Source organism: Lissotriton vulgaris, chromosome 4_1 (assembly GCF_964263255.1).
Source record: "Lissotriton vulgaris chromosome 4_1, aLisVul1.2, whole genome shotgun sequence".
Taxonomy (NCBI): domain Eukaryota; kingdom Metazoa; phylum Chordata; class Amphibia; order Caudata; family Salamandridae; genus Lissotriton; species Lissotriton vulgaris.
This window is the reverse complement of record NC_141691.1, coordinates 2,088,795,245-2,088,813,200: the sequence shown is the minus strand read 5'-3', so window position 1 is coordinate 2,088,813,200 and position 17,956 is coordinate 2,088,795,245. Positions and strand designations below refer to the sequence as shown.

Genomic DNA, 17,956 nt, shown 5'->3' with positions numbered 1-17,956 from the left:
GCCCAACATTCCTGTCCATGTGAGGAGACTCTAGTAACTGAACTATGTGTGCCCAGCCCCTTGGACTCCCAGGTCTACCTTCCAACACAAATATATCCTCATAGAGGTTAATTATCTATTCATAGTGGGACTACTACTGAGTTGCAGACTCTAACAATAACATTCTTTCTGGCTGTGTTATCCATACTGAGCTTCCTGTGGCTTCTCATATAATGAACCAGCTATAGAGTCACCTATCCATCGGTACCTCAAAGCTCACATCTGAGTCTTGGGGGAGGTACCGACCTGTAGATGGTCTCTCCTTAAATAATTAACTCGGGGTTTGTTGGTATTGTAACCCTACGCCTCACTTGTCAGAATAGCAACAATAAATGGCAGTTCTTTACTCTCAAGAGCGATTATTTTACCATCCCCAGTGCTTATCTCTGCTGAATTGGTAGCAAATAACCAGAAAGCATTATTATTAACCCAGTTTGTTGTAAAGTTAAAAGCGCACTACTGTACACTTGAAATCTCGCGGGAATGTGTGCTCTAAACTAAAGCATGAGGTCATCAGCCCCATTTTGGTAGTTCGTTAGTTGATATTATACAGTGATGATCGAGGGTCTATTACAGCTTCCGGTCGTTCAACCAGCTCCGATCAATGGCAGTGATCCAATCAACGTGACCAATAATGTGATGCACTCGGCATTTCCGCTGGGTGTGTCGCGCAACCACTCGCATTAGGGACAGTGCTTTCCCAAATGCAAGGGACTTTGTCTCGTGTCGAGATCTCGCGAGTACCTCCCCCAAGACTCAGATGTGAGCTTTGAGGTACCGACGGATAGGTGAGTCTATAGCTGGTTCATTGTATGAGAAGCCACAGGAAGCTCAGTGTGAATAACACAGCCAGAAAGAATGTTGTTGTTAGAGTCTGCAACTCAGTAGTAGTCCCACTATGAATAGATAATTAACCTCTATGAGGATATATTTGTGTTGGAAGGTAGACCTGGGAGTCCAAGGGGCTGGGCACACATAGTTCAGTTACTAGAGTCTCCTCACATGTTGGTCCCTAGAGATAAGGGGATCTAATGGACAGGAATGTTGGGCACTGGAATAGACTGTGAAATTATGTTCTATGGGTGCTCTACTTCTGTTTTACCTCTTATATTTATGTAGTGCTGGGCCTCGTAGAACCTGAGCAAGGTCCAGGTGAGATGAGGTCCATTTCCCTACCATGAAGGGTGAGCATAAATACAATATTTTCTTTGAAACTGTTTTTGGTGAAACACATTGTATAGGTGATTGACATAGTAAGTTTATAATGACTATGCATTTTCCTCCATAGAATTCGTATTTCCTATCTGACATGGAGGGTTAATGTCATTGGTTGGTACAGGTTGTATCGTACTCAACACTTATACATCCTACTTTTTCACTTTGGTAGTGGTGGTGTTTCTTTTGTTTCATCACTACTTAGTGCAACTATTGTAAGAACAGAGGCCCTGACGAATGCCATGGGATAAAATACCCGCTAGGCAGAAACATGTTGGCCCGTTATTAGACAGATATTTGTTGACTGTCCTTTTTTTTTGCACTGTTCTATGTTTTTAATTAGGAGGTGTGGTTCGTCCGTTGAATAAAGTTAGAAATAGGAGGTCACTCCATCCTATTTTAAAGTCACTATTTTTTCTGCTGCACGGTTTCTCACTTTACCATCAAAGATCAGCCATCATTGTTGGTCTGTTTGTATGGGTGGACCAAATCCTTGACCAGCAACTAATGGTGCGGCGCTTGAAGTCCCAATGATCAGGGAACTAGCCTGATTTGCACCGGGGTTTGGCCATATGATAGGACTGATCATTGAGTCAATTTGATGGTAACCCGTTGCTAATTGTTTTGGATTTGGCAACCATGTATGAATGATCTGTACCGTATTGGTCTTTCCTATACATATAGTGTTCACCTTGTTTTGAAATAAGCTGTCTTGATGTGACTTATCCACCCCAAGATTCTGTTAACTGGGACTGACAGTGCAGCCACATAACTAAGCTGGGAGACCCCCCTGTTTTTTGTGTTATACAACTTACAGTGGCTGCCTGTTAAAGAGAGAGTGTGTTTTAAATCTCTCTGTATTGTGTATATAGCAGCGCATGGCATGGTACCCATCCCACTACAGGAAAGATTTACTTATCATAACCCGAAAAGACAGCTCCGCTCCTCCAATGCGAGTCGAATAAGAACGACAAGATTTAAAAAAACTAGGATGGGGTGCAGAGCCTTCGGTGTGGCAGCCACACGTCTCTGGAACGACCTTTCTCAGACTATCAGATAGGCCGACTCAGTCATGTTTCAGAAAGAGTCTGAAAACCTGGTTATTTCCATGAGCGGAAAAGTAGATCTCCCCTACCAGCTCAGGTTGTTCTTTGTGCTGACTAGTCTGAAGTCTAAGCACCAGGATACCCATAGGGTGGCAGTTTTGCGCTATATAAATGATAAATACAATACAATACAATACAATACATATCTAATAGTGTATTACATGAGGTATCAGAAATACCATTAGCATGAGCATAAATACAATAAGATCCAGAAATATTTGAATACTTTGAAATTGCAAATATCATTACTACTACACGCCCCATCCCCCTCCCTTAGGGAAAAACAAAGCATGGTTCAGATGAATATAAACCAATGCAACAAAGAAGGGTGGTCACCCCCACAACCTCCCCATACATGGGAACACCACAGGGTAGGCACCCTGGTAAACAAAGGTGGGTGTAGACACTGACCCTTGGGAGAAAACAACATACCCCCAAAAAAACAACAGGGATAAGATTCACTCTAGATAACCAGAAGAGTGTAACCTCCTCAACAGAAATACACAAGAGGAAACACTCTGGAAAAAAACAAAAGTTCCCCAGGTTAGAAGGCATGCTGACACTGAAAACTAGGATTAAGATCCATTAAGATTAACGGAAGAGATCTAAACACTAGAGAAAAGCTTCTCCCTCAAAGTCCTACCAACATGAAACCCTTGGCCATGAGTTCCAAGCAAGAGGACATCGACCGGAGCATAGTGTCAACATGAAAAGGATTCTCCATAGGTAGTATCCCTTTGGGACTGCCAACACACATTTCCCCAAACAAGAGAACAACACAGGGTACTCACCTCGGAAAATGACACCACCTCCCCTAAGTAGGGTACACCACGGGATACTCACCATGGAAAACTACTCAACCTCCCCTTAGTAGGGTATACCACTGGGAACTGGTATGGGGCATTGACTACCCCCAAACAATGCAACCTCCCCAAAGTAGGGTACACCACAGGGTACTCACCTAGGAAGTGATATGGGCACTGACTACCCACATACCCCACAACCTCCCCTAAGTAGGGTAAACCTAGAAGGATACACCACAGGGCCTGGAAAATTACACACCATCCCCTAAGTAGAGTATACCAGGGATATTGGCCATTAGAATTGGAATGAGACACTGAACGCCCACACATAAAGGGTACACAAAGAGTAATGACCCTTGAAACTAGATGAGGCGCTAATCACTCACACCACCTCCCCAAAGTAGGGTACACTACAGAATAAACGTTTGTCACCCTAGAAAACCAAGCAACCTCCCCTAAGAGCAAAAACTAACTGGAATAAGGCAGTGACTGCCCACACCACCTCCCCATAAAAAGGGTACACATGGGGTAATTACTGTAGAAACCTCCTATAAGTAGGGTAATAAGAACAAGAACTAATGCTCTAAATTGCACATGCATCAAAACATGCATAGTAATGATAAATAAACAAACAAAGAGAAAGATCTTTAACACTGGTGAGCGGTCTCTCACCAGAAGTCGTCACCGATGAGAAACTGGTTCCTTGCTCGTTAGGTGTTGCTCCATGTAGCTCCAGGAGAGTTGTCCCCCACCAGTATGGACGAGACATCGCATACATTGTCAAAGGCATTGTGACCTGTAGCAGACAAGGCGAGACTAGCTTTGTTACATTCTCTGGAACTGACAACATGTTCTTGGTGCTTGCCTAGTATTGACTTTGCTTGTGACATATCGCTAACAATGAGTGTAGGCACCGCGCATTCAAGGCAGCAAGGATTGCGGTAAACAGACAACAAAAATAAACGTGATTGAAGAAGAGGCTCACAATTACTCTTCTAAGACGATATGCTGAGGCCAAGCACGAGACATCAGCGTGGAGAAGTGTTGCAGCCTTTAGGTTGAAAGCCACAAGAAAAATGTGGTTGGCAGACAGGAGCTCCAAGTAATAGTTCATAGTAGTTGTGCTGTAGCCAGGCACAAAATGGCGGCACGCTTCCTGATGCGGCGCCGTGTGGCTCACCGTGCGCTGTTGCAAGCAGGCATCACTGGTCAGCTGCGAACTAGGGAAGAAGAACGTCATTGTGGATTCCTCCTGCCTCCGCGTGGCACCAAGAGACCGGTAAGGTGCACGTGCATGCGGTTTAAAATTAAACCAGGTATAAATGTTTGCCATGGTGCAGAGTCATGAAAGATGCCACAACTGTTAAAGAAACAGGGGAAATTGCCCAAGGTCACAAGTGGCACAGCTGACACTGCAAAGGTTTACGATGCACGGCACAAGAATAAACATTCACTCTCAGAACACGCACATATGTTAGCCTCTGTTTGTGTTCATCAAAGATGTTGCTTAACACTTCAAGACAGTCAGCGGCTCCTCCTGAAATAGGAGGCTGTTGGGAGGTCAATTACCACACGCAAACCTGTTCACGTTGATAGACACTTTACTTACAAGACTTGCTGTCAAACTGCGATGCTTCCCAATGCAAGACCCAGAGAGGGCAGCGAAACCAGCAGGGTGCACAAACCTGTTGTGCCACGGCGAAACTTGTTGCTGGAGAGACTGTAGCAGCAGACTTTCAAATGACAGCAGGGTCTTTGAAGATTTCATAAGATACGCCGAGGTTGCAGGCTGTCCAGGTAGTGCAGGACACTGGTGGGGCTGGCTGGGGCATTACCTTTGAGTTTCAATTAACATTTTGAAAGTCCTTAATGTCCTTGGTTCCTTGTCTTTTAGTTCCTTGGTTCCTTAGTTGTCTTTTCGTCACGCGGTGGTTCTTTAAGATCATCGCCAAATTGTTGTAAAGGAAGATGAACAGCCCAACTGTATAAGTAGATAATCCTTTATTGTACTTTGGTTCTAGGATTGGTAAGTAGGAGAAGATAGGAAGTATAGATAAAGCTCCACCAGGAGCAGATCCTAGCAGCTCAGCCTGAGTTGACCAACTGACACTATGAGCACAGAGAGACACCCAGGCATTCCATGATGTCATGGTACATTCTATTCAGTGGAGAACAGTAGAGAAGTAACTTACTACAGTTCACTACACATGTTTTCTGTGATTTTTGTACACAAATGTAGTGACATATTGGGGGTATGTGCTCCACTGTACATGTGATCGACAAAGTAGCAGTAGTTGAATCGTAATACTGGTGGGGAAACGTCCTGGCTTTAGCAAATTGTAAAACGCCCGCCAAGACATCAGACATAAGCTCAGTGCACCAGCATCGTAATCAAGCCATATGTGTCATTGTTAAATTTTAAGGTATTTCTGGGTGCTGGTGTCTTCCTAGAGACAGGAGGAGTATCACTGCTGGCTTTTTTAGTTCCTGCAATAAAACATTTTAAAGTGTTCATAGGTGGTAGTTGAAAGGTGATGTGTTTGGGGACTTCAAGCATATATTTGTGGAGAATTATGATTGTTGTTTCCTGGGAGCTAATGCTAGCTTCTCTTATATCCTCCAACACCTCTCTTAGTTCTATGTCTGTCACATTTGGGGGGTGGTGGTGTTTTCTTACATGAATGACAACATCATCTTTTGAAGATGCCCTTCCATATCATGCATCAGAATAATTTTTGGTACATTTCCTGTTACATTTTTTGTTGATACACTTTCTTGGTTATAGGTGTAGCCTATGTGACTTAGGGGCCTATTATAAGTAGAGCAGTCTTGGGACTGCTGTACTCGCAATAGCAGTCCGACCACTTCACTCAGACGGTTGTATTTAGAGTGCAGTGGTCATATTGTGAGTTTCACGTCCACAAGCTTTTTCATGGTTCTGATCTTGCCATGAAAAAGCTGGCGAAAAGACAAGGAGGGGGCCCTAAACAGGGTCCCCAGGCATATCTGATTTTAGGTTATTTGAGGGGGACACATGTTGCGCCCCCCTACAATTGCCTTTTGGTGCATGCGCCGTGTGACGTCCATGATATATGCCACACATTGTATGTACATATGAAGCAGGCTCTCTCACAGTGGCAGTCTGCTTGTTAGGCTCTCCTATGAGCCAAACAGACTGCCACCGCACTGCCCACCTGTCTTGGATTCAATTTAAAATCTGGCGGGTGGATGAATCACAGGTTTAGCGGTCTTCCTGAGACCATGGCGGCGACGATCCCAGCCGAAGACACCAAAAGAATAAGGCCCTTAATAACTGCTTACCTTTTTGTGATGTTATGTATTTGGCTGTTTCTGTCATTGTGTCTGTAAGTAGTGTGATCGTATAAATATATACTATATTTAAACGTTGTTTTACACTGTTTTGCAGATTTTCTGTTGGGGATGTTCTAATAAGGAGCAGGTGCTTTCATTTCTGTTAGAGGAAATAAACCATCCATTTAATTTTAAATGTTAATTTCTTGTTAGTTTGTAGAGCTTGAGGTTATCTGGCTAATTTGTATTCACTATTTGGATACGTTTATATTAATTCATATAACTTTCTTGTTTGTGATACTTGTATCTTTTCAGGCAGTATGTCACTTTTTTAAGTCCTAGGGCCAGATGTAGGTGAAATAGATTTACCGATTTTAAATTACCGAATTTTACCGATTTGGTAATTAAAAATCGGTAAATCTATGGGGTCGACATGTAGGTATTCCAGATGTGCTGGAATACCGAATCGGATGAATTCGGTATTTACCGATTCCGTAAATACCAAATCGGTAATGCCCATTCATTCCTATGGGCTTTGAAGCCCATTGGAATGAATGGGCCTTACCGAATTACCGAATCGGTAAATACCGATTTTCACAAGGGTGCAGGAGTGTCACTTTGACACCCTCTGGCACCCCCAAAACAGGCTCGGGTGCCATGTGGCAGGCATACATGCCCTAAGGGCAGGTCTGCCTGTCACATGGCATAGGTGTGCATGCACACATGTGCATGCACACCGGAATCGGTATTTTACCATCAAATTGGATTTGATGGTAAAATACCGATTCGGTAAGGCTCTTGGGACTCCGAAGAGTCCCACTTACATATGGGTGGCTCAGATTCGGTAAATTTACCGATTTTTTATTTTACCGAATCAGTAAAATTACCGAATTGGTAATTTTACCGATTCGGTAAAATAATGCCCCCTACATGCCTATCTCCTATTTACCGATCGGTAACGGCCGAAAATACCGATTTTCGGCCGTTACCGACCGACCTCCATCGGGCCCATAGTGTTTTCTTTCAGATAGTACATGTAAAGAGACGTAAGTTGAAGAGTGTTTTATACATATTTTGCTATTTTATATTTTTAAGTTTATTTAGCAAAAAGGTCAAGTTTAAATATATGTTTACTTGGGTATGGAGTTGTTGAGATGTATCTTTTTTTTACTGCAAATACAAACTCATTCAGAGATATAAGTTCTAGTAGAGCGACACATTTTTAATATAGCTGGAAATACATACGCTAAGAAGAGTAATATGTAAAGTGTTGGAATACATTATGTAACAAAACATTATTGTCCGTTGCTTTCCATGTGTTGAGCTCCCTGCAGGCCCAGGCGCATGGTGGGCAAGTAGAATATGCACAACAGCTCAGATGGCCAACTAGGGCGGGGCACTCAATTGGTGTGCCAGGAACACACTGGCCCCCACTCTCATATCAGATCACTATTCTAGCTAGGAAACAAGCAGCCTCATTATCTAAATGTGGCATTGTTTGAAGCCAAATGATCATCTCTGTCTAATTCATCAGCACAGAAAAGATAACCAAAACCAACCATCCTAGGCAAAGTGTCTGTGTGTGTGTGTTTTACATATATTATATAGCAGCAGCAGCCGGGCTCCAGCAGTAGGTGCTCAACTTCAGCCCCAGCATGGCCATTAATGTTGCAAACTTGATCCAGCCTCCAATCTCCGTGTTTGGCCTGGAAGGTCGCTATGCAACTGCTCTTTATTCTTCTGCTTCAAAAGAAAAGAAACTGGACCAATTTAAGAAAGATCTCACGAGAGTATCGGCTTTAGTAAAAGAATCCAAAATGTTTGCTCTCATTACCAATACCCATGTGAAATGTGCTCTCAAACAGAAGAGTCTAAATGACGTTTTAGCAAAAGAGAAACTTGCACCCATCACCGTCAACTTTGTTAACTTACTGGCAGAGAATGGCCGCCTGTGCAACACTGAGGCTATCATTGCTTCCTCCAGTAAAACTATGAGCGCTCACCGTGGTGAAGTACTTTGTTCTGTCACATCTGCAAGGCCTTTGGATGAGCCCACACTGGCTGATTTAAAAACTGCTCTAAATGGATTTCTAGCTAAAGGACAAGTCCTGCAGCTGGAGACCCAGACTGATCCAGCAATCCTCGGCGAAATGTTTATCAGCATTGGTGATAAATATATGGATATGTCAACAAAAGTAAAAATTCAGAAACTGAGCAAAATTATGTGGGAGACCGCATAGGAAAATATTTCTGTAAAAGTGATATTTTTATCGCACTGTTCAATTTCACCATGAAGCCCCTAGATGTATTGAATCAATATATATATTATCTACTGGCGGTCGACAGTAGATAGTTATAGTTAGGACCTAGTTTCCATAGGAAAAGCGTTTTTTCTTTTTTCAATAACTTTGGCGCCAGATGGCGAATCTTGGCGAAATTCTATAAACTAGTGGGGTGATCCAGTCAGCTCCTGTCTCGAAAGTTTTGGGGTGATTCGCCAAGCAGGGGCTGAGAAAAAAGGGTGGTCCCAAAACATGTTTTTCACATGTTATTTTCCATAGGAAACTTTAGACATGGCTACAGCCCGAACTGCTGAACGGAATTACACCGAATTGGGCAAAAAGGTAGTCCTTGGTTCGGAAAGAGACCTTTTTGTTAAATGGTGTAAATCCATTAAGTAGTTTCTGAGATATTCAAAAAATAAAATGTTTTGATATCTGGACGGAGCCTAACACCTGAACGGGAGCTTAGCTCTAATTGGCTGCCAACAATTCAAACCAGTAAATGTTGGCAGCCATCTTGTGCGCTTAACGAGGGAGAAAGAAAAGGTGAGAAAAATCCCCTTGCACCAAGTGAAAATCAATGGATTTTTTAATGGAGGATGATGATGCTGCGATCAATGTTTTTCTGTGTTTTCTCTCTGGCTTGAAACGCCTTCCCTCGCGCCGCCTGCACGAGGGCTTCTGAAGGCTGGGGCTTTCGTAGGAATTCAGGCTGGCTGAGGGGTGCTCTGGGCCGGTAAGGTTAGTCGCATGAAGCCCAGAGAGGACAGAGAATGTCCGAATAATCTTTCATAATATAAAAAGTTGTTCCCTTCTGTGTTCTTCAATGGTACTGAAAAAATTATATTCAAAGTACAATGAACCAAAGGAAATCTCTTTACAATACAAATATAGCAAAACGTCAATAAATCTTCTTATTTTATTATTAGCATCTTTATGAAAGTAAAACAATTCTTTATGCAATTAAAAACAATTGTAATTAAAAATCTGGATGTTTTAGTTACAATTTTAGCCCCATTATCAAGAGCTCCTGCGGATTAAATTTAGTTGTTTCAATCATAATCTCCTTACAATACAAATATAGCAACACGTCAATAAATCTGCTTATTTTATTATTAGCATCTTTATGAAAATTAAAACAATCCTTTATGCAATTAAAAACACTTGTAATTAAAAATCTGGATGTTTTAGGTACAATTTTAGTCCCATTAGCAAGAGCTCCTGCGGAATAAATTTAGTTGTTTCAATCATTATCGATTCACAGTGTTGGATTTTCAGACACAGTTGTTTTGACAGTGGTAGGAACAGTGAACGTGAACTGCTCTCTTCAAATTGAATGCAGTTGTTGATGCTTTATTTATTTTTGTTCTTATGCCAGCAGAATCTCCTTCTTTGTCCTAACCACCCCCTCGTCTCATGTCCGTTTAGGTGCCACTACACCTCCTAAGCAGTCCCCAATGAAATGTCGAGTAAGCATGGGCAAATTTTGCAAAATTCGCTGTTCGCGAATTTGCGTATTTGCTAAATCGCAATCTGCAAAATCTGCGAACTCTCGTGAATTTGCGGATTTTTTTATTTTTTTTGTGTTCGCAAGGTTTTCTGCCAGTTCTTAAGGGTTTTGTACCAGTTCGCAATTGCGAACTTACTTGTCGGATCGCAACGGCCGCGACTTTGTTGTTTCTACGTCTGGTTCATCATCACAGGTTTACAGCACCCTCCCACTGCCACCCTCTGGTTCACCCATGCCACCCTCTGGTACATCACTGCCACCCTCTGGTTCATCACTGTAGATTATGGGGGTGAAAAGCAAACACACCTGCCCTGCTTCAACTGACATGAGTTAATTTGGGGTTGATTAATGTGTCACTGAATTTAAACTTCCAGTCTGGCACCTTATCTGTAATTTGCTTTCTGTTGCAGTGCAATTTTTTTTCACAGGACCTTTGTGGCCTACTTGTAGCTATTCTGTGATCCTGCTGTGAGGGTCAGAGCAGGGTCATAGAATAGTTGCAAGTAGGCAACTGAACTCTGGAGGGGCCCCTCAGGAAGCACTACAGGGAATGGTTACTAATGATGAGTTTGAACTTTTGCACCTGCTGAGTGCTTTCAGTTTTGCAAAACTCGTTTTTCTGCAATTTCGCGGGATTCGCGGGGCGCGAATTTGCGCAAGATCGAATTCGGAAGCCGCGAATTTGTGCAAATATGCGATTTGTTTTTTTGCGACATGTTAGTTCGCAAGGTTTTGTGCGTTTTAGCAAGCCGCTTGTAGCGCAATGGCGCAAAGTTACCCTCACGGTCGTTCACGGGCGCGGCCATCTTGTTTGCATGACGTATTTCCATTTCCGGGCACGATTTGTAATCTCACAAAGTGTGTGGCTCGCTAGTACAAGTTTGCGTCTGATCGCGAGGAAAATCTCGCGCGAACTTACCCACGCGGTCGTGAACGGGCGCGGCCATCTTGTTTCTCATTCATTGCTATGGTTCTGGGCATGCTTTCTGTATCCTCTCTGAATCTCATCCTTTGCTTGTTTGAAGTTTTTTTTAATCTATTTTACTTATTATCTATCCCTCTATTTTTCTAGCTCTATATTTTTGTGTTTTCTGCTACTTTTGGTTAATTTTAAACTACTTTTTCAAACTCTTCTCTTTTCTTCTTCCCTATTCTATTTCTTCTTTATTATTTACCTTCCTTTCTGCCCAGACCATGGTAAAGGGGAAGAGTCCCGCACCCCGTGCCCGGCTCCTGTGCAGGCGTTTGAGGGGGGAGCAGGTCACAGCCCGGGAGATCTTCAGCGCGAAGTAGGTGGCCGCACTAGTTTTTTATGTTCAGCCCCGCCTCCCCAGGACCATCATGGCGGGCGGCAAGATCGCTAGCGGGTACGGGATCCGGGAGCGCAGGAAGCAGTGGGAGAAGGTGTGCCGGGCCATGTACCAACACTCTCGGGTCCGGCGCACCTACAACCAGGCCACCCACCGTTGGACGGATCTCCTGGACAGGGAACGTGACTTGATCGACCTGCTCGGCCTTGAGATCCCCGGGCTTGGTGAGTAGTAGAAGCTATTTCTTCACTACTCCGTTTTCTCCTGCTCTGTGTGTTATTACATTGCAAATTTTAGTTTTTTACCAAGAGCAATAATGCTGCTTATTACATTGTAGGTAAATTATATTTCAAAATCTTCTGTGCATTTCAGGTGCACTGCTCTCCTTCTCAGTAGCGTTGCTACTATGCTTATTGGTTTTCGATTTTGTATTTATTTCATTATTTCATTGGCCTGAGAAATTATGTATGAGTGTAGTTTAAAGAACTGCATAATGCTAGACACTAGCATTATGCGCCAGTAATTGTGCGCCACGCCACCACCACCCATGGTGTGCCGTATTCACAATGCGGTGCACCATGGGCCCAAAACGTCACGGAAGCGTTACGCATCTGTGCCGTAAAGGCGGCGCAATGCTGGATTTGCATCGCAATGATGGCGCAGCTCCAGCAGTGCTCTGGGGTGCCCTATCTCCCCAATGCTGCGTCAAGCCGTACGTCTGCTTCAAGCAGGCGCAAGGTTTGAGTCATGCATCATTGTCCTAAAAGTGACTGATTGAAATATTGTAGATTTCCCTCTGCCACTTTTAGGATGCGTTCCTGCGCAGGAACGCCCTCCCTTGCGCTGGAACGCCCCCTGATGACGTGATGCATCTCTCATATGCGTCACATTGTTAATATGCGCCGCACACTGGCGCCTCTCTTGTTCTGCCGCTGCGTCACAAAAGTCATGCAACAATGGAGCAAAAGAGCCGCAAGGGGCTGCCCCTACAGACTCCAGTCCTTCCTTTGTACACCTGGCAATAAGAAGAAATAGTGGTGGTGGATTGATAGTTTGAGTATTTTAATGACTGGTTAATGTAGTAGGAAACTTTTTAGTGTTGTCGCTGATCTGCAATCACAATGGACTCTGTCTGTCACTTCGCGTGCTGCGGACTGCTGCCTGTCAGTCCTAGGCGAACCTTTTTAGTAGTTTGTTTAGTGAGTTACATAACTTTCCAAGTCGACGGTCGCAAATCAAGCAATACTAATGTCGTCATAGTAGACCACATGAGATAGGTCAATATATCCCGTGTAATAGTTGTCTCTTTGCTATTTCGCCAATATATTTTGTTATTGTTCTTTTGAAATGTTTGATTTGGTTGACAAATATCATCCATGTTTTCTGGTCTTTCTTTCTTTCATGTTGTACATCAGCTCCCCCCATGGGCAAGAGGGCATTGGAGGAGGCTGCTGCTGCTGCTGAACAAGGCCAGTGTCGGGCAGGCGAGGGCTCCCTTGCTGGCCCCGGTAAGTTAATTTTAATATAGAGTACCTATTTTTTCCTAGCGTTCCTCATTCGATTTTTTCTAAATCGTCTTTGATCTTCTTGTAGACTGTATCTAAATTCTTATCCTGCCTCGACTATGACTCCCTGTGGTATTACTAGATTATTCTTATTAATCTGTCTGTGTAGCTAACTAAGATTGCACATTTGGCAAAAGGTGTAAAACGAAACTCCCATTCTAGTCAGCAATAGCTCTATGCACTGAGTGCAGTCATCTGGGATTGTCCATAATGTCTTTTCAAGTCTTCTAAGTGTTCATGCTTTGACAATTACCAACAAAAAAAGTTGAATGACCACCAAGAAAGAATAAGATACTACTTTACTTTTGGTTTGGATAGGAGGACAATCCATACTACTACTGTTGCAGGGACAAATCTGCACAAACAGAACTATGGACGCTAAATAGTGCATTGTTTATCAATTATAATAGGCGCAGGTAGACTTTCCACATACCTCAGTGATATCAGACTTTGAAGAACCCCCAATCTTCTTACTGACTAGATAGTGTGGCAGAGTCATTTAGCTCCCGAATTCATCGTTGATTGATCCCCAATGATGATTATCCAACGCAGAACAAGAGTACGGAGTCAGAGTCCAGAAGTGTCAGAGGCACAGACTCATGCTTGCAAATTGCAAAACCTTTTGCTCATTCACTCATGACCAAAAACCACGAGGATATTTAAGTTTTAAAGCTTTATTAAAAGTAAAAATATTTATTAAAATCAAGCTTGTCATAAAACATAAACGGTTGATTAAAAATGGAAAAGTGCTTAGTCATTTTTTATTTCACACATTTATTGTGGGCGAGCTGAGCCCTCACCTGGTTTGAACTTTCATTTTTCTTTTTGGTGCTGAATCATTGGTCCCTTCATCCTAATGATTTGTTCTTAGAAGTGAAGCTTCTGTCTGTTATGAGAAAAATGATGCGTGTTAAAAAGCAAGCATTCATCAGTTGTGCCAAAAAGTGCAGCAAGACAACACCCTTCCCTGGAAAAAGGGTTATTTTTACTTTAGAGTAGACAGTCACAAATTATTAGATTGTTTTCTGTATTCACATTTCTTCATTCCTAGACAAAATACTAGTGAGTAGTGTATGTCTATGACATCTAACTGTATTCTTAAATGTACTTTGTAGATGGAACATCTGGTGCTGGGCCCAGCGCAGAGGTGGAGGAGGAAAGCTCTAGGGAGGAGGCGGTGCAAGTGCCGGACCAAACTGCTGTGCGGGTTGCCACGGTAGTGGCGGGCAGTGGTAAGCTCTTATATTCCTTACTTATTGAGATTGCAGACTGCATAGTGTGCTGCTGCCTGTGAGAAAACGTAAGGTTTGTCCAGATGAGAGACATGAAGAAGAGTGATTGACATTTAGGGGCCTATTATGATGGCAGACGGACCTGAGTCCGTCCACCACCGTAGAGTGGGAGGGACCGTCCGCAGGGGCAGCGGCAGGCCCTCCGTGGTAATTAGGATGTTACCACCACCCTGGCGGTCACATCCTGCATTTTTATCATTACGGCGGGTGCTGCTTGAAGAAGCACCCGCTGCAATGATAAAAATGTAAGTTGTGCATTTGCATGCACAAAGCGGCAGGCACCGCGCGGTGCCTGCCGCTTTGTGCAGGCAAATTCAGGGTGGTACCATAGGTACCCCCCATGTGCAACCCCCACCCCCTTCACCTCCGGGGGCCTGCAACGGGCCCCCAAACAAAAATCCGTATGCCTTTGCACGGCGGAAATGCCGCCTTGTAAAGGTATGTTCCTCCATACATCCTAATATGGCTGGCGGTGTCTGATAGACACCGGCAGCCTTATTAGTGCTTTTCCGCCACGGACGGGAGGCGACCGCGGTGGAAAAGCTGCGGACTGAAAAACGATCCCCCAGCCATCCTAATCTGGCGGGGGGTCTTTTTCAGTCCGCTGCGGATTTCCCGCATCCTCCGGGCCGGTGGTGGATTCCGCCGGCCCGGAGGATGCGGGAAATCCGCAATCCTAATCTTCCTCATAGTTTGAATGGATAGATGCTTGGATCATGGTACTATGTGACTCTTAGATAGCATATGTGTATCTAGAGAGAGTAGATGGTCACTGGATGAACTAAGTGTTACTTTGTAGAGCATGTAACACCGCACACTCACGTCCGTCCCAGTGTAGGAAAGGCAAGGAAAAGAAGTTGTAATTTTGTCCGAATACTACCATGAATAGTAGCAGTAGTTTGTATTGCAAGCACAGCATATATCCAGCTATTACGATGGCCACTCACTACCTCTGTTAATAAGTTTAGTAGAACTCGGTCATTCATGTGTGGATGTATCACTGTTCACTCAATAAAAAGCAAAGCACCTAAAGTCATCCCATATGTAAGCAAATACATACCATGTGCAGTGATAGAGAATCAGATTATTTATCTTCTTCATTTTCCTTTTCTAGTATTCATTAGCACTGTAGGGTGAAAGTTAAATTAATTAAGCAGTAGCCCTTGTAACATAGTATTCTCAGTGCCACCCGTAATAGAAAAGTAAGAGCATCACCACCTGCATGTACTGGACTGATACAGTAACGCAAGTCTGTCTCACTCATCATGGCGGGCGTCTGTTTTTCTCGGGTGCAAGTTGACTGCGCTGGCATTATGCCGGCTTGCAGAAGTTAACGTACCAATTTTGCTAAACAAGAGAGAAGAAGAAGAATAAGATTGATGTACTGCCATAGTTTACACTAATGGAGTGAGTCCATAGTGCTCGTAGAATTGATCCCTTAAACTCCCACTAATGTTAGAGCAAGGGTGAGGAAGTGGGAGGTTAGATAGATACTGGCCACAATAGTTATGTACTGCACTTGCAAGTTGCTAGTTCTACTGTGACACAACTTTCTGCTGAATCATTTTGTGTTAATCTTAAAGAGCATTGGTTACAGACTATCAGCCTGATTTATCAACGGGCCGTTTTTCGAGCCCCTAATAGCGAATCATAGCGATTCGCTATTAAGGACTCGCAAAACGGTAATCATGTAGGAATCGCATAATAAAATGCGATTCCTACTGATTCCTTATTTGCGATTAGCAAATTGCTAATCGCAAATAAGGAATAACTCGCCATTCATTCCTATGGGCCAAAAGGCCCATAGGAATGAATGGGGAGTATTCCTTATTTGCGATTAGCAATTAGCTAACCGCAAATAAGATTGCGATTTGAAGGGTGCCAGGGGTGTCCACAGGACACCCTGTAGCACCCCTCAAATGAAATTTCACACAGGTGTTGCACACACACATGTCCAAAGGACATGTGTGTGTGTAACATGCAACTCAGAAAAATGCATTTAAATGCATTTTTCTGAGTTTTCGCAATTTACCGCGAGGTCTGACCTCACGGTAAATTGCGGCAAGAAATTGCGAATTCGCAAATTTAAATTGGATGTTGAATTGCATTTAAGGAATCTCTAATAGAGATTCCTTAAATGTAATTCCTCGCACATTTGCGACATCGCAATTAGCGATTTTTGCATTTGGGATGCTGAATCCCAAATGCAAAAATCGCTCTCGCGAAGGGCCGGATTCTCAGAATCCGGCCCCTTGCGAGCGCAATTTAGGTTCTATGTCTTTCTTTCTTCATATAGATGCTCCTTCAAAACCAACCTGGAAGGAGTTGCCTAGACGGGCCTGGCAACGGAGGCTGGAGGCCACTGCCGCTGAATATCGGCAGCTGGTGGCCCAGGAGGAGGGGGACACGCAGTCTACAACAACATCTACCGGCACAGCTGCATCCTCCTCCGCGCTCCCTGGGCCACCCAGTCAGCGCAGCAGGTCTCCAGCGGTACGGAGCCGGGGTACCGCTGCCGCAGCCACCCACCACCGCCGAGCAGCAAAGAAATCAGCTGCCCCCCACAAACTGAAACACCGACTTTCCCTCAGGGTTTCCTACCTCGAGCAGGAGCTGCTGAACACGAAAACCCTGCTCGAGACCCTCCGCAGGGAGCATTCCGACCTGGCCCGGAAAGTCAAAAGCAGCAGCCAGCAGTAGGAGGAGACTGTCCCTTGCCCCTTTTTTAAAGATTTCTGGGGGGTGGGAATTGGGAGTTGCGTTTTTTTACTTTTTTGGACTTTTCACTGACATTTGTTGGGGTTAGGGAGTGGGTTGGGTCTTGTGGGAGATTATTTTTGTCAGGGATATAAATATACTTTAAACTATATCTTAGCATACGTGTTTTTTTTACTGCTTTTGAGGCTGCTGGGTGGGGGTTTAACAGTAACTTTGTTTTCGTGAAACTTAAGTGGCATCTTGATTCAAGTAAGGCAATTAATTGCCCAAATGTTTACAAAACTAAGTGCCTCTCACAGAGTAAGTGAATTCAATAGTCCTAGGACTTTACTAGTACTAGCATCAGTCTCTCGTCTCTCCTAATACTCCATTATACTTCCTCCCCCCAAACGCTTATCTTACCTGTAATTTGTGTATGGAAATAGGGCTAGGCACAGGGCTGGCAGCACGGCAAATGGCAATTAAGGTTGGCAATCCAAGGCGGATGAAATGTCATCATTGCGTTGGTGCTAGTGGTGTTACACAGTGGCAGCTGCAGCATCTGAAAAAAAGAAAATGAAACCTTGTTTGTCCTTACCGTAGCATTAGAACGGTACGATAGAGAATATAGCAGGTGACAGTACACTAGAACAGTGCCACAATGTAGCCTAACAAATGGTAAAGTATTGAAAGTATAACTAGTACTTGCGTTGAATTTCTTTGACATTGGCTACTACTACAAGAAATAGTACCAAAGGTGAAGGACACAGCAGCGTAATAATGTGCCACATCTAGGAGGAGGATGTTCTAATCTTGATGACCTAT

At 43.7% G+C, this 17,956-nt stretch overlaps 1 pseudogene; it reads left to right on the top strand.

Annotated features, from left to right (window-relative positions):
* Positions 1 to 4,304: 4,304 nt before the first annotated feature.
* LOC147725094 (ATP synthase peripheral stalk subunit OSCP, mitochondrial pseudogene) lies at positions 4,305 to 8,715 on the top strand (annotated as a pseudogene).
* Positions 8,716 to 17,956: the final 9,241 nt, after the last annotated feature.